This window comes from Procambarus clarkii, chromosome 42 (assembly GCF_040958095.1).
Source record: "Procambarus clarkii isolate CNS0578487 chromosome 42, FALCON_Pclarkii_2.0, whole genome shotgun sequence".
Lineage (NCBI taxonomy): Eukaryota > Metazoa > Arthropoda > Malacostraca > Decapoda > Cambaridae > Procambarus > Procambarus clarkii.
Genome location: NC_091191.1, coordinates 1,424,451 through 1,446,480, shown reverse-complemented (window position 1 = coordinate 1,446,480; position 22,030 = coordinate 1,424,451). Strand labels below are relative to the sequence as shown.

Below are 22,030 nucleotides of genomic sequence, written 5' to 3'. Positions count from 1 at the left end.
GTGATTTGGTAAAATGCTATGCCCAAGATAACTATCCGAGTGCCGGCGGTGGGGTGGTTCAAATAGCCTCGGCTATCACCTCATTTTGTCCGGTCGTGATGGTCAAGTGGATTAAGGCGTCTTGTACATACCAGATGCGTTGCTTCTGGGAGTATGGGTTCGAGTCACTTCTGGGGTGTGGGTTTTCAGTTATATATATATATATATATATATATAGAAGTATTTTAGGGAAATATTATAGGGAATTAAAATATTTTGGGGTAATATTATCATATAACATATTATTATATATAATATTATTATATAATATTACTATATCAGCTTCAGGAAACGCAACTATTGCACTACTGAAAGTATTGATTCTTGAATATCTTAGTTACTCTCACTTTATAATTTCTAACTGTAACTTTTAATTAATTTACACACTACTTAGTTTATTTTAAGTGTGTACAAACACTTAAAGAAACTTACAAAGGTCTACTTTATTCCGTGGTGGAGCTAATTAATTAATTTCCCTTAGGAAAATAATAATGCTAATAATGAATTTAAGTTTCTTTAACAATGGGGTAGGAAACTAATCATTGTAAGTTCCTAAGATTGGTAAGCTGGTCTTTAGTAAGTTGACTCCCTTGATAAGTAGATAGCCTCCCCAGATAGATAGCCTGCCCCAGACGGGAGGATATCCTACCCCCAGACAGATAGATTGTCTGCCCCAGATAGATGCATAGCCTGCCCCAGACAGGAGGATATCCTGCCCCAGACAGATAGATATCCTACCCCAGACAGGAGGATATCCTGCCCCAGACAGGAGGATATCCTGCCCCAGACAGATAGATATCCTACCCCAGACAGGAGGATATCCTGCCCCCAGACAGGAGGATATCCTGCCCCAGACAGGAGGATATCCTGCCCCCAGACAGGAGGATATCCTGCCCCAGACAGGAGGATATCCTGCCCCAGACAGGAGGATATCCTGCCCCCAGACAGGAGGATATCCTGCCCCCAGACAGGAGGATATCCTGCCCCAGACAGGAGGATATCCTGCCCCAGACAGTATACCCTGCCCTAGACAGGAGTATACCCTACCCCAGACAGGTGAGTGGGTTTCCCCCCAGGTAGGTGTGGGGGTAGACTCCAGGTGCAGGGCAGTGTGTCCAGCACCAGGCTGCTGCTGGGGTGATTACCTGTGTGCCCCGCGGCGCTGGGTAGAGTGACATTGTGTAGCAGGTGGGGGGAGAGGGGCAGGGGGGAGGGGAGGAAAGGGGTGGAGGAGAGGTGTGGATGATGGTGACAGTGCAAGTATGGATGTACACTGAGGAGGGGGAGTTGGGGGGGGGGGGGAGGAATGGGTTGGCGTGGCGGGATTTGTGTGTGTGTGTGTGAGGGGAGGGAGGGGGTGTGTACGGCACGGTACGGCAGATGAGGCTGGTATACGTGTCGCTGTAGGTACGACTGAGCTTGGTGAGAGTTGTCGCCGTCAGCGGCACGGGAAGCACGGTTGTGTTGGAGAGAGTTGCACGTCACTGTTCGTGGAGAAAGGTCGTGTACCACAGGGAGGGAGGGAGTAAAGGCCGTGCACCACTACAGGGAGGGAGGGAGGGAGTGAAGGCCGTGCACCACTACAGGGAGGGAGGGAGGGAGTGAAGGCCGTGCACCACTACAGGGAGGGAGGGAGGGAGTGAAGGCCGTGCACCACTACAGGGAGGGAGGGAGGGAGTAAAGGCCGTGCACCACAGGGAGGGAGGGAGTAAAGGCCGTGCACCACTACAGGGAGGGAGGGAGTAAAGGCCGTGCACCACAGGGAGGGAGGGAGTAAAGGCCGTGCACCACTACAGGGAGGGAGGGAGTAAAGGCCGTGCACCACTACAGGGAGGGAGGGAGGGAGGGAGTGAAGGCCGTGCACCACTACAGGGAGGGAGTAAAGGCCGTGCACCACCACAGGGAGGGAGGGAGTAAAGGCCGTGCACCACCACAGGGAGGGAGGGAGTAAAGGCCGTGCACCACAGGGAGGGAGGGAGTAAAGGCCGTGCACCACTACAGGGAGGGAGGGAGTAAAGGCCGTGCACCACAGGGAGGGAGGGAGTAAAGGCCGTGCACCACTACAGGGAGGGAGGGAGTAAAGGCCGTGCACCACTACACGGAGGGAGGGAGGGAGGGAGGGAGGGAGTGAAGGCCGTGCACCACTACAGGGAGGGAGTAAAGGCCGTGCACCACCACAGGGAGGGAGGGAGTAAAGGCCGTGCACCACCACAGGGAGGGAGGGAGTAAAGGCCGTGCACCACAGGGAGGGAGGGAGTAAAGGCCGTGCACCACTACAGGGAGGGAGGGAGTAAAGGCCGTGCACCACAGGGAGGGAGGGAGTAAAGGCCGTGCACCACAGGGAGGGAGGGAGTAAAGGCCGTGCACCACCACAGGGAGGGAGGGAGTAAAGGCCGTGCACCACAGGGAGGGAGGGAGTAAAGGCCGTGCACCACAGGGAGGGAGGGAGTAAAGGCCGTGCACCACAGGGAGGGAGGGAGTAAAGGCCGTGCACCACCACAGGGAGGGAGGGAGTAAAGGCCGTGCACCACAGGGAGGGAGGGAGTAAAGGCCGTGCACCACAGGGAGGGAGGTATGGAGGGAGGAATTGGGCTAGCGGCACGGACCCTCCCCTTCACTGTTGCCGCCCTGCCTCAGGGCTCGGCCACACATCCTCTCCCTATTTTTACCCGCAGGTGTCTTCGTCAGCGGTAATTTCCTCCTCGGATATTGGTCTCCAGCGCGGCCTCCTCCCCTTCTGTGTCCTCTCCCCTCCCCCCCTCCCTGCACCTTCCCAGAACGGCCACCCTTAACCACCGACCGACAATGCCGCCGCTCGCCCGCCTATCGCCGAAATGACAGGTGTCTTGCCATGCCGGGCACGCAACCCGCCCGCGCCCCATTTTCTTTACCTCCAACAACCGCACCGTCAACTACCACAAACTCACCAAACCTCCCTAAACGGTTCTCCGCCAACCGGTGGGAGTTTGTGGAGTTTGTGTCACCGTGGGGAGATAATATAAGAGTGTGTGAGCGGTGGTGGCAGAGATAGAGATGGAGGTAGCGGTGTGTGGGCATCCAGCGCGACACAGTCTCCCTGCATCTCGTTTTCTATAGCGACTGCCACCGTCGGGCGGGTCTCTCCCCTCCGTCAGTCGCCTTGTGGGTGTCGCGGTGGTCGTGTCCCCGGCCCGCTCGCCGCCGCTTCCTCCCCGACGCTCCTCCAGTCGTCAAGGTACCCACAGGTGTCACGCTCTCTGGGGGCCGACCTCTGGGGCGCTAGCGGCCCCCCAGCCCGAGGAAGTGGCCGCGTGATTTACCCCCGGCATGTCCTTCTTGCGGTGTTGAGTTGAAATTGAATGCGAGTGAAGGTTAGAGGCGATAAATCGTATGGGGCGAGGCTGGCTCCGTGTGCGCCAGCAGCCAGACCTCCTCCGCGTGTAGTGGTGGGCCAGCCTCTCCGTCTCCCCCGTGTCTTGTGCGTGTCTTGGCCGTGTCTTGGCCGTGTCTTGGCCGTGTCATTCGTGTACAGGAGTGTGTGTGTGTGTCCTGATGGTGCTGCCTTCTCCAGCGTCGGCACCGCCCTCGTCAGTGTGGCGAATCAGCATTAGTAGAGTTGTAACTTGTATCATCAGACAGGACTGGGTACAGGTGTGGTGACAGTGTGACAGGTGACAACACTAGGAGAAGGGGGGGGAGGGGTGGGGGAAGGGCTGGGGTGACAGTTGTCACTAGTTGTAGTTGTAGAGGACGAGCTACGGCTTATGAATTCCGTCTTACAACCATCTAACCATCTACAATATAGGCTCCCAAGGTCTCTCACATCTACCCGTGAAATTGTGTGTCGAGTCCACCTTCAACATTTACTGCATTGTAATTGTTTACTATTCTGAGTAAAAAAAATCCTTGGTTACTCATAAGATTACATAGTTTTCACCTGTGTTCCCCTTATTCAAGTACCACCCATGCTAAAATAGTCTGTTCTGTCAATTACCATAAGAATCTTGCGTGTGGTGATCATGTGTTCCCTGTTTCTTCTACCTTCAAGTGATGTGAGGGGGGGTTTAATTGCTGTAATATTTCCTCGTTCTTGCTCCCTCCCAGCTCTGGTAATAGTACGGTCAGTTGACAACACTGGGTGTGAGTGTGGTGACTGTGGTCAGTTGACAACATTAGATTGGCTATGTGATGACAGTTTGGTCGGCTGACAACGCTTGACAGGAGCGTGTAGTGAGAGTGTGGTCACATTTCATTACTGGATGTGTTTGCATTGACAGTGTGGGCATATGACAACAATTAACGGGCGTGTAATGCCAGTGTGGTCAGATTACAACGCTGGACGAGTCTGTGGTGACAATGTGATCACTTGACAGCATTGGTGGGCTTGCGGGGTGAGTGTGGTCAATTAACAACACTGGGTAGGAATGTGGTGACGCTGGGGTCAGCTGATGACAACACTGTTGGGGGGGGGGGCCTGTGTGGTGACTGGTCAGTTGACAACACTGGGTGGGCCTGAGGTGTGGTGACTGGTCAGTTGACAACACTGGGTGGGCCTGAGGTGTGGTGACTGGTCAGTTGACAACACTGGGTGGGCCTGAGGTGTGGTGACTGGTCAGTTGACAACACTGGCTGGGCCTGAGGTGTGGTGACTGGTCAGTTGACAACACTGGCTGGGCCTGAGGTGTGGTGACTGGTCAGCTGACAACACTGGCTGGGCCTGAGGTGTGGTGACTGGTCAGCTGACAACACTGGCTGGGCCTGAGGTGTGGTGACTGGTCAGTTAACAACACTGGGTGGGCCTGAGGTGTGGTGACTGGTCAGTTAACAACACTGGGTGGGCCTGAGGTGTGGTGACTGGTCAGTTAACAACACTGGGTGGGCCTGAGGTGTGGTGACTGGTCAGTTGACAACACTGGGTGGGCCTGAGGTGTGGTGACTGGTCAGTTGACAACACTGGGTGGGCCTGAGGTGTGGTGAGTGGTCAGTTGACAACACTGGGTGGGCCTGAGGTGTGGTGAGTGGTCAGTTGACAACACTGGGTGGGCCTGAGGTGTGGTGAGTGGTCAGCTGACAACACTGGGTGGGCCTGAGGTGACGTGTGGCCAGTTGACAACACTGGGTGGGCCTGAGGTGACAGCAGGCTCTTGGTGGAGTCAAGTGTCGTGTTGAAAGATAACGGTGGGCGGGTCTCAGGTGGAGTAAGCTTGGAACACCTGACATACAGTGGGTGTTGTCAGTTGGCGGCGGGAAGTGTGCTGAGCTCAACACCAAGAGGGTTGGTTCTTTTATGGTGAGCTCACAACACCAAGGGTTTCTTTTGTTTTGAACTCACAACACCCAGGGGACTACTTTTGTTTTGAGCTCACAACACCCAGGGGACTACTTTTGTTTTGAGTTCACAACACCTAAGAGTTTCTTTTGTGGGGAGCTCACATTACAGGAGACGCGAGCCGTGTTAAAGGATGACAATTATAAAGATATGATCTCTAAAGAAATTTTTGTTAAAGATTCCCACTATTGTTCTCCGTAAACTATAAATAACTATGGAAATGCGTTGCTGGTTCTGTGATAATTCAAAGATTCTGTTATTTTGAGGACGAAATTAATCCATTTGAGTGTTTGTTAGAAGAAAGGCCAACACGATAATAACAATTATAATTCTCAGTTCCATAAAAACGCTTAGAATAAATAACGCAAATTTTAGAGCAGTGGACAATGAACTAAATTCTTTCGTCGTAAGATGGCACAATGAGGTGGACTGGATACTACTGAACTGGCAGGGGATTAGGCCTAAAGCCCCCAGTAAGAGGAGACTGGTTGGTCCTCCACTAGGCCTACCCGCCCGCCCTATCTCAAAGCTCTCACTTTGCTATCTCTGTGGCCAGCTGGAAAATTACATTGTTTTGAGCACCTTTTGCTAGCGGCCTACAGCTAGTCCCTTGTGCCGCTGCTGCGCTAGCTGTTTGAACTGCATCGCCAGGTGTCCTAAGGTCCTCGCCAAGTATTTGAGTTCGAACGTCTTAAGCAGCATTCGAACTTCCTCACAACCGAGTGAAGGTTCTCACAGCTGTTTCGACCTGCTTTACCAAGTGTTCCTCTTGCTCACCTGCCCCGGTGATCCCGGTGTGTGAGAGCTGACTCCTGCAGAGCACTTCTGTCACCTGCACAGGTAAGCCAAAGCCAGAAATTCTGGTTCTGAAAGTCATAGAGTAATATACAAGGATACTAACATCAGTTCTTATAGCCATATAGAGTTAGTTCTTGAAGCAGGTAAGCTAGTAGAGTTCTCCGTAGTCGTAGAGTTCTGACAGAGAAGGAAGTAGAGGCCGCAGTAACATTCCTTTCCCCCCCCCCCCCGCCCCATCCCAAATCCTTATCCTAATTCCTTCCAAGTGCTATATAGTCGTAATGGCTTGACGCCTTCCCTGATAATTCCCTCCCTCTCGGTAACATCTGGCGGGAATATCTGGCTTACGGGACCCACAGCGAGGAAACGTGACAATTATCTGAAGAGGACTTGTAATTTTATATTTTGAAACTATTGTTGTTATTGATGCCTGTGATAGGGGTTATTTGATCATTATTCTAGTAATTATTATTTCTTATATATTGATCGTCTATTATTATTATTATTATTATTATTATTATTATAATAATTATTATTATTATTATTATTATTATTATTATTATTATAATTATTATTATTATTATTATAATTATTATTATAATTATTATTATTATTATTATTATTATTATTATTGATCATTATTATTATTATTTATAGTATTATAAATTGTTCAAAAATATATGTACTAACCTAGTTGTACCTAAGAGGAACGAGCTGCGGCTCTCAAGTCCGCCTCTCGACCTTTATCAAACTTGTGTGTATGTTCCAGAGGCTGTAGGGTTATTATATATATATTTATATCTGTGGATGGAGTTTACCCTCGACCACCTCACTTCTTGACTCATTACATCGGTTCACTATGTTGAAATTGGAAGACTTTCTTTCTCATGTCTTTTTGTGGCTCATTTGGATACCATGAATTTTGGTAACTTGACTGGCTCTTCTTAATACTCAAACTAAGAAAATAAAATCATAGAAAGCTTACACTATAAGACCAACAACGCCATATGTATGCATATGTAGCCAAACACAGCACACACACACACACACACACACACATATATATATATATATATATATATATATATATATATATATATATATATATATATATATATATATATATATATATATACATATCTGTTGTAGACTAAAAGACAAAATAAGTACAGTATTCCTTTTTATCATTTTTATCTTTTATTTTCATCGTCTTATCTTGACAAATACATTAATTCTACTCTTTCCTCTGATTTATTAGCTTATCCATTTGGGATGAGGGTTGGGATCATCCTCAATGAATACTTGCCCCAGTCCTAAATGATTACCAGTCCCAGTCCTGAATGATTACCAGTCCCAGCCCTGAATGATTACCAGTCCCAGCCCTGAATGATTACCAGTCCCAGCCCTGAATGATTACCAGTCCCAGCACTGAATGATTACCAGTCCCAGCACTGAATGATTACCAGTCCCAGCACTGAATGATTACCAGTCCCAGCACTGAATGATTACCAGTCCCAGCACTGAATGATTACCAGTCCCAGCGCTAAATGAATACCAGTCCCAGCACTGAATGATTACCAGTCCCAGCGCTAAATGAATACCAGTCCCAGCACTGAATGATTACCAGTCCCAGCACTGAATGATTACCAGTCCCAGCGCTAATGAATACCAGTCCCAGCCCTAAATGAATACCAGTCCCAGCACTGAATGATTACCAGTCCCAGCCCTGAATGAATACCAGTCCCAGCCCTGAATGAATACCAGTCCCAGCACTGAATGATTACCAGTCCCAGCGCTGAATGATTACCAGTCCCAGCCCTAAATGAATACCAGTCCCAGCACTGAATGATTACCAGTCCCAGCCCTAAATGAATACCAGTCCCAGCACTGAATGAATACCAGTCCCAGCCCTAAATGAATACCAGTCCCAGCGCTGAATGATTACCAGTCCCAGCGCTGAATGATTACCAGTCCCAGCACTGACAACCTCAATGAGCCAGAACCTGGGCTAGCAGATACCTGACAATGATGAATGATTGACCCGGGAAATAATACTGAACTATATATGCTCTAATGGTTTCTCATGACAAAGTAATACAAGTACGGTAGGTAACTTGGCCTAGAAATACCTATATTTGTTGAGCAGATACGAGGCTAATTTTGAACCTTGCGCCTTTTTAATTTGCTCTTTATTATTCAGGTATAATTCATATAATAAATATTGTACTATACTATAAATTGTCATACTGTATTATAAATTATTGTACTCTATTATAAATATTGTACTAATGTAATACAATTATATAACATTGCATACAAATATAAGAATATTTGAACATTTCATATTCTCAGCTCATTCGTTTACAACTTTGCAACGTTATGTGGGCAAACTAGCTATGTAATAGCTTTAATATGTATAACAGAACCAAAATTAAATCACCCGCAGGATTTGTATGTTGTCAAGTAGCCTCAGCCCAATCTAACACAAATTGTATTACCAGTAGAGGATAAGGAAGAGTATCAAGAGAGGGAACGCTGTCTGTACGACTGTATATTGTAATGATAAACTGTATGAGAAAAAAGAAGTATGGAATATGAGGACGGAGTGAGGTAATGGTATCCATCGTCTTGAAATCAGGGATCGAACGCCGACCCTGCAAGAAGCGAGGCTGTTTTGATCAAGTAAATGAGCGGCATTAAGGTTGCGCATGACATCCGTAAATGCAACTATACCGGAATATGACACAAACCAGTTAGGCGATGAGTCACAATAACGTTGCTGAAGTATGTTGAGCAGACCATACACTAGAAGGTGAAGGGACGACGACGTTTCGGTCCGTCTTGGACCATTCTCAAGTCGATTGTGAATCGACTTGAGAATGGTCCACGACGGACCGAAACGTCGTCGTCCCTTCATCTTCTAGTGTGTGGTCTGGTCAACAAACCAGTTAATTTATAAGACTTAACAAGTATTTACTTTCCAACAAGGATTATTTCAGCGCTGAATACCAATTGCCAATCTCAGCACTTGGCGTTCTCTACTATTTTGGTAACATAATTCATCGTCCATGCATACAATAAAATAATATATATATATATATATATATATATATATATATATATATATATATATATATATATATATATATATATATATATATGTATATATATATATATATATATATATATATATATATATATATATATATATATATATATATATATATATACATACATACATACATACATACATACATACATACATACATACATACATACATACACACATACACATACACACACGCATACACACACACACATACACACATACACATACTCGAGCAAAGGAACGCCTGCTGAACTTAAGAACAGCCCCAATAAAGAATACAACCCTCCATAAAACAAACGTGGTATACCAATCAGTTTACATGTCCCAATGAAGGATGTGATCTTCGATCTACTACATTGGCATGGCCACCACAAAGCTTTAGAGAAGACAGACCTACCCTCTTCAAACAAGTTGGTGCCCCTAGAAACCATATGCAAAGTGTACATTACACAACACTCACTAGTAAGATGCTAGTAGGCAATACGACACTCCTGGCAGCCACCACTAACCAGAGAAGACTGCAAATACTGGAAGCTGTACTCATAAAAGGAAAAAAAGACCCACCGTAAATAAACAGAGTAAGGACTTGGATACCTTGCCTACCTTGCTCAGATCCAGACCTTACCTCGCCATACAGCACCGGACATCTCTAGGATTCTCTTCGCCCACCGCCTTACCCAGTGTTTGATTGACATCCATCCCCATTATTCCCCTATTTCTTTACCTATGTGTGATTACTTCACCTTACCCCCCCCCCTTCCCACAGACACACACAACCTCACCTCTTTCACATGTGTATTTCAGATAAATTTCCACCTTGTATATTCATTTCATAACTGAAGATGTTCCAGAGTGGAACGAAATGTTGTTGAAAATATATACCATTCAATAATCATTAGAGTGTCTTTACCACGAATGTCGGTAACTTGATTGCTCTTCTTAATCCAGAGAGTAAGAAAATAATTAGCAGCATGCATAGACAGCTTATACAGTACTACTACTATAAGATCAGCAGTGCGGTCATATATAATCATATGATATATATATATATATATATATATATATATATATATATATATATATATATATATAAATCTTTTTTGCAAACATGTTATTGAATATGACAGAAAGGGTAAGATCAATGATTCTAGCACCACGTCCGTATACTGTACTGTATTCTCTGGACTAGGTCTGTACCAGTTTTGTCATAAAATTTATTTAAAGATCTACAAGTAATTTTGTGGACACACTCATTACATTTAATGGGGGAAACTATTAATAATTTTGTTTTAATGATATAAAGATCCCTAAATGTTACATTGATATTATAAAAAATATGAGCAATCTTGGGATGTAAATACATAAAGTTGTCATGAAACTTGTGTAACTAATGTGGTTTTTATGATATATTCTTTTTATTTTTTAAACAAAAGAAAATATTTCTAGTAATTTGAGAAACTTTGAAATTAAAGTCTTTTTGTATTTTAAGCTGAAAATTATACGATAGATTTATATGACACTGATATCACCAGGAAATGTTTTGAACTACCAGTACATATTCTGAGAGATCACCAAAATATTGAAGTAAAAATGATGCTTTATAATGAACCAGCATTATTTATTTTAATATATCAAGTAAAGTTGAAATTATGTTCAAATATATAAGCTAAGACATCTAAAAATTATATTGAATTATTATGTTAAATTTCCATTATGAACTTAATTGAAGAGGTTAGATTATTTAATTTTAATAAAAATATATCCAGAGTCCTATTTTTGGGCCATAAGGAAACTACTGTATATCATGAACATATCTAAACGAAATTGCATTGAGGGACAAAATTCTAACTCAAAGGGACAAAATTAAAAATACTAATAAAGATTTATATTATAATTCTTTTTTAATATATATATATATTATATATATATATATATATATATATATATATATATATATATATATATATATATATATATATATATATATATATATATATATATATATATATATATGTTGAATATGACCGAAAGGGTATGATTAAAGATTCTAACACGATTCTTTTCAATATTTCTTATGTTTTTCTTCATTGTCGAGGGACATTGAAAAATTAACTCCAAAAGTTCATTTTGATAGGGATGCGTTTCGCAAGGCACACCTTACATTTTCAAAGACAAATTTTGCATGCTCTGCCAAAGCTTATATTTGCTTGAGGTGAAGTGGTACAGGACGTGATTGACATGAGCAAATAGCAAATCAGGCCTTGCATAGTAGGCCGAGTAGTGAGTTCTGGCTATTAGGTACGATACAGTATACTGTATATATATATATATATCTATATATATATATATATATATATATATATATATATATATATATGTCGTACCTAATAGCCAGAACGCACTTCTCGGCCTACTATTCAAGGCCCGATTTGCCTAATAAGCCAAGTTTTCATGAATTAATGTTTTTTCGTCTACCTAACCTACCTAACCTAACCTAACTTAGCTTTTTTTGGCTACCTAACCTAACCTTACCTATAAATATAGGTTAGGTTAGGTTAGGTAGGGTTGGTTAGGTTCGGTCATATATCTACGTTAATTTTAACTCCAATAAAAAAAAATTGACCTCATACATAGAGAAAAGGGTTGCTTTATCATTTCATAAGAAAAAAATTAAAGTAAATATATTAATTCAGGAAAACTTGGCTTATTAGGCAAATCGGGCCTTGAATAGTAGGCTGAGAAGTGAGTTCTGGCTACTAGGTACGACATATATATATATATATATATATATATATATATATATATATATATATATGTCGTACCTAGTAGCCAGAACGCACTTCTCAGCCTACTATGCAAGGCCCAATTTGCCTAATAAGCCAAGTTTTCCTGAATTAATATATTTTCTCAATTTTTTTTCTTTTGAAATGATAAAGCTACCCATTTCATTATGTATGAGGTCAATTTTGTTTTATTCCAGTTAAAATTAAAGTAGATATATGACAGAACCTAACCAACCCTACCTAACCTAACCCAACCTATCTCTATAGGTTAGGTTAGGTTAGGTTAGGTAGCCGAAAAAGTTAGGTTAGGTTAGGTTAGGTAGGTTAGGTAGTCGAAAAACAATTAATTCATGAAAACTTGGCTTATTAGGCAAATCGGGCCTTGAATAGAAGGCCAAGAAGTGCGTTCTGGCTACTAGGTACGACATATATATATATATATATATATATATATATATATATATATATATATATATATATATATATATATATATATATACCTGTATATATATATTTATAGATTTATAGTACGTAATAGCCAGAGCGTAATACTAGACCATGCCCGATTTGCCTAATAAGTCGAGTTTTCCTAAAGTTTTATATTTTTCTAAATATGTTTCTTATGAAAAACTTTCCATTATATAATATATGATTTTATTAATTTTTTTAATTTGAGTTAAAAATAACACAGAATATGACCAAACCTAACCTACCTAACCTATCCTACCTAGCCTAACCTATTCTAACCTAACCTAACCTTCAATGACATAACTGTCAGTAATTCATGTTCTTAATATAATGCAAAAATATTAATTCAAATAAACCAATTGGAATTTTTTTGTTGAAAATAACGAAAATCACTTTGCGTATTAGGCAAGCAGTTTGCTAACTGTAGGTAGTAACTAAGTGACTGTAACCTATCCACCGCTGCCCACTGGATGGGGGCGGTGTGCAGGACAAACATATCAATGGTGACACTAGCTCTCCACATATGTCAGTTGCTTAATTTAGAAACTGTACTTGTGGCCAATCTCGAACCCATTGATGATGTGACGACTTATACTGAATTTTGTAACTAGCTCATCAAGATTGTAACTTGCTTAGCTAAATGAATTGTGGGGTTCAGTCCCTGAGCCCATTATGTGCCTCTGTAACCCTTTCCACTACCGCCCACATGATGGGTATGGGGTGCATAATAAATGAATTAAACTGAAGTATTAGGCAAGTCGGACCTTGCACACTGGGCCAAGTAGAGTACGGTCAGTGGAACTGTCAACCCCACCTTGAATGAATCACAGTCAAAACAGTTATAGGAATTAAAGAAAGGATATCCAAGACAATGGCAGTAGTTGAAGGAGAATATTTTCAGGAAATCAATTACATGTTGAAATTAAGCAAGAACTATAAAGATTAAGAGGTATATCTTGGGGTTATCTGGAGATGATTTCGGGGCTTAGCGTCCCCGCGGCCCGGCCTTCGACCAGGCCTCCTTTTTGTTACACACCCCCAGGAAGCAGCCCGTAGCAGCTGTCTAAATCCCAGGTACCTATTTACTGCTAGGTAAAAGGGGCATCAGAGTGAAAGAAACATTTTGCCCATTTGTCTCTGCCTTTACCGGGGATCGAACCCGGAACCTCAGGATTACGAATCCGAAGCGCTATCCACCCAGCTGTCAGGCGCGCCGTTGCAGATCTACTGCCATACAACAAATTTCAGCTCCCCGTCCCTCTACCTCCCACATCCTTGTCAAATCCAAATCGAAACAATAAAAATACTTCCGAGAGGGAACTGAACAAATCTTAAGAAAACGTAAAAGGATTATATTAAATGCAATAGCCTATTATAGTATACAAAACAGTCATTGGTGATGCAGCAATGCATTGAGGAAACAAAAGGGGCAAAAGTACCCCATGTTCATTGAGTCACTGAGATTTTTTTTATAAAGTAATGCCATAGGAGGAAAACGAGGGGATGACCTGGCTGTCTTCAAGGGAGGGCACAAGAACGACGCAAGAGGCTGTAGATCAATTGATCCCACTCCCATACTTGGAAAACAATTGGATGATCACAATGGCTGAGAATATCTGAATTATCTCAGATACCCAAGTCTGGCGTTTATCTCACCTGTCTGTTGTTCTCTCGTTTTTCTTTCGTTGGTTTATTTTTCTATCTTGGTTATTCCATCTTTCTAATGTTTATCCTATCTATTTTAGATTCCTTTGCCGGCCTATTTATCCCGTTTGTCTGTTTATGTCGCTATCCAGTAGATTATATATATACATTGAATAAGGAATCGAGGGGCTAAACATAAACTTTTCTTTCTGCATTGATGACAATTGAATCAAGTTATTCACGAATAATTACTCATAAAGTCTTTCATTAAAGTGAACTTTAAATCAATGTTGAGACAAGAACACGATAGATCTTGACTGATATAACTATCTCTGTCGTTAGATCAGTCAAGATAGTTTAGGCTAGGGCTTATATGTGAGTAATGTAGGCTTATATGTGAGTAATGTAGGCTTATATATGAGTAATGTAGGTCATATATGTGAGTAATGTAGGCTTATATGTAGGCCATATATGTGAGTAATGAAGGCGTTTCTCGTTTTTATGAGATAACTTACCCCCACTTTTTTTTCACCTAGAACCACTTAGCCATATCTATGTGGGTAGTGAGCTCGTGTATGGGAATTGCATCAGGTGTTGAGGAAATGGCCGTCACTTGATGAGAAGCTGGGTCGTAAGGCCGTTTATAGAGTGCAGTCATTTCTTGCATTTCGAGAGTAAACAATAAATCGTAATCTTCCGAAATATCGTTTCCTTTTGAATACACAGTGATGCCGTTTGCATTACTCAACTACCAGTTGAATAGATGTTTCTTTCTGAGTTGTGAGCCGTGGTGTGGTTTGGTTGTGAGGGTTTAAAATCTGCGAGATCTGAAGGGGTAATTAAAGCCGCTCTCTCGCTCACTTGACTAACCAGTTTATTATTGTTCACGACATTTAGGTTCAGGATTATTATTGTTCAGCATTATGTTCAGGACATTTTAGTCCTGACCGTAATCGTCGACTAAAGTAAGCTCTCAATATACGTCGACAAACGGGGTGGAATCCCATCCCCATGAGCGGAGTGGTATTCATTTTGAGTAAGAATTTTTTTATGTGCAGAATTTGTTAATAAAATCTACAATTCACGACAAACGTGTGAACAGATTATTGTTAAACTAGTCAAGCAAATATTTCTTTTTTTTTTATCGGCATGCAATAAATTCGGTGGTCTGTATACGCCAAGAAGAAAACAGGGGAGAAAATGGCAGTTGGTTCCTTACGAGACATCACTCACAAGAGTCTCCGGAGAAGCTGTTTCTGCACGGATGAGCGAATCGTGTAAGCCCTTGGCTTTAAGAGTAATTAGCCCCCAGGACGCTGCCTTGTGAGTAACGAGTCATGAAGCCTGTGGATGATGAGTGATTAGTGAGGGAGTCGTGCCCCTGCGATAGATAACTCATAAAGCTGAGGTAGTTTCCCGAAGAAAAGGATTTCTTCTGGCCTATTATTTAAAGTTGTTTTAATATTTTTGAGGTGAATATATACCCCTTCCCCACATGGTCCTTCGCCCACTGTTCGTCTTACACTAGTCCTACCCCGCTTTTTGTATTATATTTCTTATTTGCATAGCCTAGGCTGGGAATATGGGCATATTGCAACCGTGAAATAGGTTTTATGAAACTTTAAATTACTTTGTATGAAACTTTATTATTAACTTTATAAGCGAGCTCCTTAATACAAAGATCCCCCCCCCCCCATCTCGCGCCTGTCAAATGAGGCCATGAAGTTTGTTGTTTGCCAGCACATGGTCAACCAAATTTTGTATGGAGTATGAAAATGTCTTCAAGAACACGAAAAGGGATACAGTAATTGCAGAGTTCCAGGCACTCAGTTTCGCCAGGTCTAAAGGATTTAATTACATTACTATATTATATTTTAAAAGTTTGAGAGAGTTGCTGTTCACGACGTTTTTACACAGTCCTCAGGATATGTCACTTGCAGCAACCTGTTACAGGTGACGGTAGCTAGCTCAGAGCCCCATTCAGCTCCATTTCAACTTTGCCCATCTAACGCCTCCATTTTCATTCATTCCCCCCCTCAATTTCGACCCTCTCTCACGCCTCTTTGCTTCACTCTCATAGTCTCCTCTTACCCTTTCTCTCCCATTTGCCTTCTCTTCTTTAGACTCATCCTTTCTCTACTCCCCTTCCTCCATAAGCCTATCGCTCATTTCGCTCCTTCTCACACCCATCGTATCTTTCCTCACCCACTAATCCTGTTTATCTAATTCCCTCTACATTTGGCGTCTCCCTCTACGCGTACTCCCCTTCCCGCTCTACACTTCTTAGTCTTTCCTACTTAATCCTTTCCATATTCACCCTCGCCTCTTTTCTATGTCCACTTCGAAACATGTATGAACATTGTTTGTGCTTGATATTCAGTGCCTAGTGGTGTGCCGGGTAATGTCAGTACCTGGTGATGTGCGCGACAGTCTCATTCCAAATTGGAAGCCTAAATACTTTAATTTCAAGCAATTTTCAGCATTTTCACATTTTATGCGCGGTTCTTTTTATTTTCCAGAGATGTGTAGAACGCTTCTTTGCATAGACTTAATACTTAAATGACATTGAGTTTAAATTGAAAATAGTGTCGCGTAGCCTATTAGACATTGAGTTTAAATTGAAAATAGTGTCGCGTAGCCTATTAGACATTGAGTTTAAATTGAAAATAGTGTCGCGTAGCCTATTAGACATTGAGTTTAAATTGAAAATAGTGTCGCGTAGCCTATTAGACATTGAGTTTAAATTGAAAATAGTGTCGCGTAGCCTATTATTGGTTGATTTTTTTGGGGAACAGTTTTTGTAATCACAAGTCCAATAATCACTGATGAAATTCGAGGGCACTTGGCTTCCCCTATAGCCAGTGTTTTGTAATTTTAAGTGTTCTTTTTTACTGTGACAAAACTTGGTAAATTAATGTAAAAATTTGATATATACATTTGTCTTGGGCTCATATTATATGTATAGTGTTTATAGTGGAGCTTTGTAGCCAAGCGGCAATTTTGTGAACTAGTCATAGAGGCTGCGATTTGTTTTTATTGCAGGATATTTAGTCAACGTCGCAAATGTTCCTACTAAACTGCTATTAATTTGATTTATTTACGGCTGTCCCATGGTGAGTCAGGAGTGGTCTAGACTCGAGGTCCGCCGTGGGCAAATACTTTGTAGTTATTCTGGCCAGCGTCGGGTCGTGATGCTGGACGACACTGTCCATGGCCTTTGTTTTGACAGAACTTTGTGGACATCTTTTCCAGTGTAGGGTCTTGTAAACATCCGATTTTTTCACCCAGAGATGGGGAACGTGCCCATCTAGACGAATGAAACGCATGTCTAGAAGAAAAGAACGCATGCACGACCTGGGAACGGCGCGTGTGTACGTTCAAGAAAATGATGAAAATATTGAGCGTGCCTGTTTTTGTTTAATTGATGATATATTACTTCTGGCGACTTCCACAAGACCCTTGGTGAGTGGCCCCCACCACTTTCTGGCCAGGACCCACGATGGGTAGGCTTCTCCCCTTTCTGGCCAAGAACCACGATGGGTAGGCTTCTCTCCTTTCTGGCTAAGAACCACGATGGGTAGGCTTCTCTCCTTTCTGGCTAAGAACCACGATGGGTAGGCTTCTCTCCTTTCTGGCTAAGACCCACTGTGGACTGCCTGCATCTCACTAGGTAGGAGTCTGTGGGGCAACTTCAAAACACTAGCCTGCTCCCACTCCCGGGGAGCCGCTAACTTAGGTAAATTGCTGAGCTAGCATGCTTGACTGAGTCACTAATTAACATTAACATTATGAAGGTGATTGAGCCAGATTGGTAATGCTCATTAGGCTATAGCACAAACATTGATCACGTGTACATCACCAAAACAATAACAATAAAACCATCGAATTTCCAACCAAAAAAAAGTTTGTATACATCATGGCCAATCACTTGGTCATCGTTGTCATCGTATTTAACATGTCATTGCTACAACTGTCACCCTAACCAGTAGTACATCAGTGCTTGAAAAACATCTACGTTAACAGCACTGCCATTAACGTCTGATGACAACCTAAGAGGAGCTTAGAATGCTAATCTCATCGGAGCTGGTGTATATCACCAAGTGTTTTTAATTCTGCTTCGAGAGGCAGTCATTTTGTGTGTGTGTGTGGGTGTGTACTACCCTAATCACCTAATTGTGCTTACGGGGATTGAGCTTCGACTCTTCGGTCCCGCCTCTCAACCGTTAATCAACTTTTTTTTTTTTTTGCAGAGATATTCCTACGCGGGCCCTAGGCCTCTTGCTGACCCACTAAGTGTTGCTTGTTTCTGTTTTACTTGGGCGGAATATGAGTTTTTTTTTTTTATTATTATTTTCTACCACAGACGTGGCCACACATTTACAATGCTAACCAAATATATACATTTTCTTCTGTCCTCCATGGACAGGGTTAGAGAAGTGTTAAACATATAGTTCAAGGGTTTATTGAACACTCAACCACAGAAGGTGATTCGGTGCTTTTAAAATGCTAAGCTAACCTACATACGTAAATACATAGATACACAGATTTACGTATGCCCTACATAAAGTGTTAGATGTGTCTTTTACATAGTGTCATTAATGTACATTCACAAAGGTGAAATGTAATTCTGATCAGCTTCCATATATACTTTATACCCATACGTATACATACACACACACACACACACACACATATACATACATATATACACACACACACATGCATTCACATACATTTGTCTCATTTACTCTGACAGGGTGAGGTAGCTGATAAAGAAACTAGTGTGCAATTAAGCACTTAATCACTGAAGGTGATGAAGGTGCTTTTACAAGCTCAGGTTATATAGTTACATCATATATATACATTGTATGATTGATACATTACATGGTCAATTTTGGATACAAGTCCAATATATCATCAAGTGTTCCAGTACTCATATAGTAACTACAGAGTTCAGCATACCTTAGCCCAGGTGGGCGAAAGTCAGTCAGTATGGGACATTCTACAATATAATGTTCAAGAGAGTGCATGTTTTCTCTTTCACAAAGTTGACACATTGTGTACTCGACATTTGGGTTTTGAGAAAGCTGCCAGATACGTCTATATCCCAGGCGTATTCTGGCCACTATAACATCACATTGCCGGGTTCTTGTTCTATTAGTCCCATATGTGAATATGAGTATTTATGACTCGTATGGTCGCTTCAGTAAGATTTTGTCCCCTGTGTTTAACAACTTCTGCTCTGTTGAATCTAAGTTGAAATCTTAAATTAATAGGTTTGTAACACTGCACTCCACATTACTTCTAGTGCATTTCATTTGCTAACTACTGTGACACTGAAGAATGTCTTTCTAATGTCTCAGTTTTCTCATTTGGTTACTCAGTTTCCATCTGTTTCTTCTTGCGCGAGTACTACCCATGTTAAATAATCTATCTTTATCTATCCTATCACGTCCCTAGACAATTTTGCATATGGTGATCATGTCTCCTCTAATTCTTCTGTCTTCCAGTGAAGTGAGGTTTGTCCAGTAGTCTCCTCGTAGCTCATGCCCCTCTGCTCGGGTACAAGTCTGGTGGCATACCTTTGAACCTTACCCAACTTAGTCTTTCAATTGACTAGATACAGACTACGCTGGAGTGTGTTATGTGTGTATATACTCACCTAGTTGTGCTTGCGGGGGGGTTGAGCTTTGGTTCTTTGGTCCCGCCTTTCAACCGTCAATCAACTGGCAGGTGTGTATGTGTGTGTATGTGTATGTGTGTGCGTGTCACCCACCCTACACGATGATCACAGCACAAGAATCCACTGATGCATGCGGCTTGATGCTTGGGCTGTGCAATCTAACATAACACTGCTGATTATATTGGTCCCAAACCTTGATTATATTTTAAGTAGCTCGCTTTGTTCTCGGTGCGCTGGGTTATTTGGCGCGTCGCCTGTGTTTGCGGGCGCCGCGTGAGAAGCCTGGCAGGGAGTCCACTATGACCACGATAATCCCACACAATTCTCAGTGACTTTCAAGAGAATTCAGTGCCATTTAAACATGAATTTGCTAAGTCTTATAAGCATATCCCCGGCATTAGTGTTATTCATTTCGTCTATTATTACCGTTGTTAGTATATTATTTGTAGGCCTATTCTTCTACCCTTTCTGTTAATAATAATAATAATAATAATAATAATAATAACTAAGGAACTTACTACAATGCCGTTGTACTTGAATAAAGGTGAGGAAAAGACCCAATATACCTGTATGTTGTGTAAGTGTATTAAAACCAAAATTTCGGAAATTTGTATATATATATATATATATATATATATATATATATATATATATATATATATATATATATATATATATATATATATATATATATATATGTCGTACCTAGTAGCCAGAACGCACTTTTCAGCCTACTATGCAAGGCCCGATTTGCCTAATAAGCCAAGTTTTCATTAATTAATTGTTTTTCGAATACCTAACCTACCTAACCTAACCTAACCTAACTTTTTCGGCTACCTAACCTAACCTAACCTCTAAAGATAGGTTAGGTTAGGTTAGGTAGGGTTGATTAGGTTCGGTCATATAGCTACGTTAATTTTAACTCCAATAAAAAAAAGTTGACCTTGTACATAATGAAATGGGTAGCTTTATCATTTCATAAGACAAAAATTAGAGAAAATATATTAATTCAGGAAAACTTGGCTTATTAGGCAAATCGGGCCTTGCATAGTAGGCCGAACAGTGCGTTCTGGCTACTAGGTACGACATATATATATATATATATATATATATATATATATATATATATATATATATATATATATATATATATATGTCGTACCTAGTAGCCAGAACGGACTTTTGAGAAAAAGTCCGTCTGTATTTTGACGGACTTTTGTATTTTTTTGTATGATGTATTTTCATGTTCTACATTCAACACCAACAATATAGTGAGTAAATGTCATATTTCTTTATTAATTACGTAATGCTAGGAAGCTTTGAGTAAATTTGGGTAGCTTCGGGTAATTAGACGGAAAGATTGAGAAAAGATGTACAGGTTCGTAAGTGCTTGCGTAAGTACGTTCGTGAATCTGGCCCCAGATCACTAACTGGACAACCAGGCGTTGCCAACTCCTCTGCTAGCTAGGCTGCCACATATAATTGGGAATCCCCCATTTGTTAATAATTCACCATAAGCCCCGATGGTAACAGAGAACACCGCAGACAGATGGTCGCTTAGGCTATGTTAGCAGGTAACTTGGTTAAAGACGGCTACATGCAGATGGTTTCATGCATGGTGACGTGGTATCACACAGATGGTATCACACACGTAAGGTGACATTCCTTGAGGTGGTTTATGGATCATGTCCCTGCGGCCCGGTCTCTGAGGAGGCCTCCTGGTTGGTGATCTGGGGCCAGATTCACGAAAGCACTTACGAACGTGTACATCTTTTCTCAATCTTTGGCGGCTTTGTTTCCAATTATTAAGCAGTTAATGAGCTCCGAAGCACCAGGAGGCTGTTTATAACAATAACAACAGTTGAATGGGAAGTTTTCATGCTTGTAAACTGTTTAATAAATGTAACCAAAGCCGTCAAAGATTGAAGAAAGATGTACACGTTCGTAAGTGCTTGCGTAAGTGCTTTCGTGAATCTGGCCCCTGGTCATCCAGGCAGTTGGACGCCGCTGCTCGCAGCCTAAAGGTTGATCAGGTATTTATCATTTGTGGGTGTTTTATCAAGTTCCCTTTTGATCACCGCGAGTTTTCTTGGTTATGTCCCTTGTGTAAGGGATGAAGGTGTTGAAAACTCTTTGGCTCTTAATGTTATGTTCCTCAGCACACCCGTTACTTCTCTAATGTTTAATGGAGCTGTTTT

At 41.8% G+C, this 22,030-nt stretch overlaps 1 protein-coding gene across 9 annotated transcripts in view; it reads left to right on the top strand.

The window, feature by feature from the left end:
- LOC123770330 (uncharacterized) overlaps positions 1 to 22,030 on the top strand; it is a 197,647-nt gene that overhangs the window by 103,329 nt on the left and 72,288 nt on the right. The window contains exons 1-2 of one of the 9 annotated variants that reach the window (XM_069339795.1): positions 3,094 to 3,253; positions 5,526 to 6,187. The exons of 1 other annotated variant lie outside the window; for it this stretch is intronic. The gene's annotated coding sequence lies outside the window, so the exon portion shown is untranslated. Of the gene's footprint in view, positions 1 to 3,086; positions 3,254 to 5,525; positions 6,188 to 22,030 lie in introns of those variants that run through there. 7 more of the 9 variants (XM_045762121.2, XM_045762117.2, XM_045762119.2 and 4 more) reach the window with 7 other exon arrangements.